This window comes from Nannospalax galili, unplaced genomic scaffold (assembly GCF_000622305.1).
Source record: "Nannospalax galili isolate Female #2095 unplaced genomic scaffold, S.galili_v1.0 scaffold33, whole genome shotgun sequence".
NCBI lineage: Eukaryota > Metazoa > Chordata > Mammalia > Rodentia > Spalacidae > Nannospalax > Nannospalax galili.
In genome coordinates this window covers 4,739,562-4,739,804 of record NW_008335436.1, presented here as the reverse complement: position 1 = coordinate 4,739,804, position 243 = coordinate 4,739,562, and positions in this window count along the sequence as shown.

Here is a 243-nt window from a genome sequence, read left to right as displayed (position 1 = left end):
AGTAATTAAAAATGCCAGAATGGTGGAACTAAACTTCTTGGATGTTTAACAGACATACCCTAAGATCTATACTAATTGGGTCATAGGGACACAAAGGACACTTTTTGTTCCTTGCCTTCCTAGGTCGATTAGCTCCCAGGGACTATGAGCATCTCACAAAATGTCCTGTAATGGTGGTGGGTCATCTGACCTCTTGATCAAGGAGGCCAAGGAGACCCCACCAGATGGACTTGAACCAGTGTC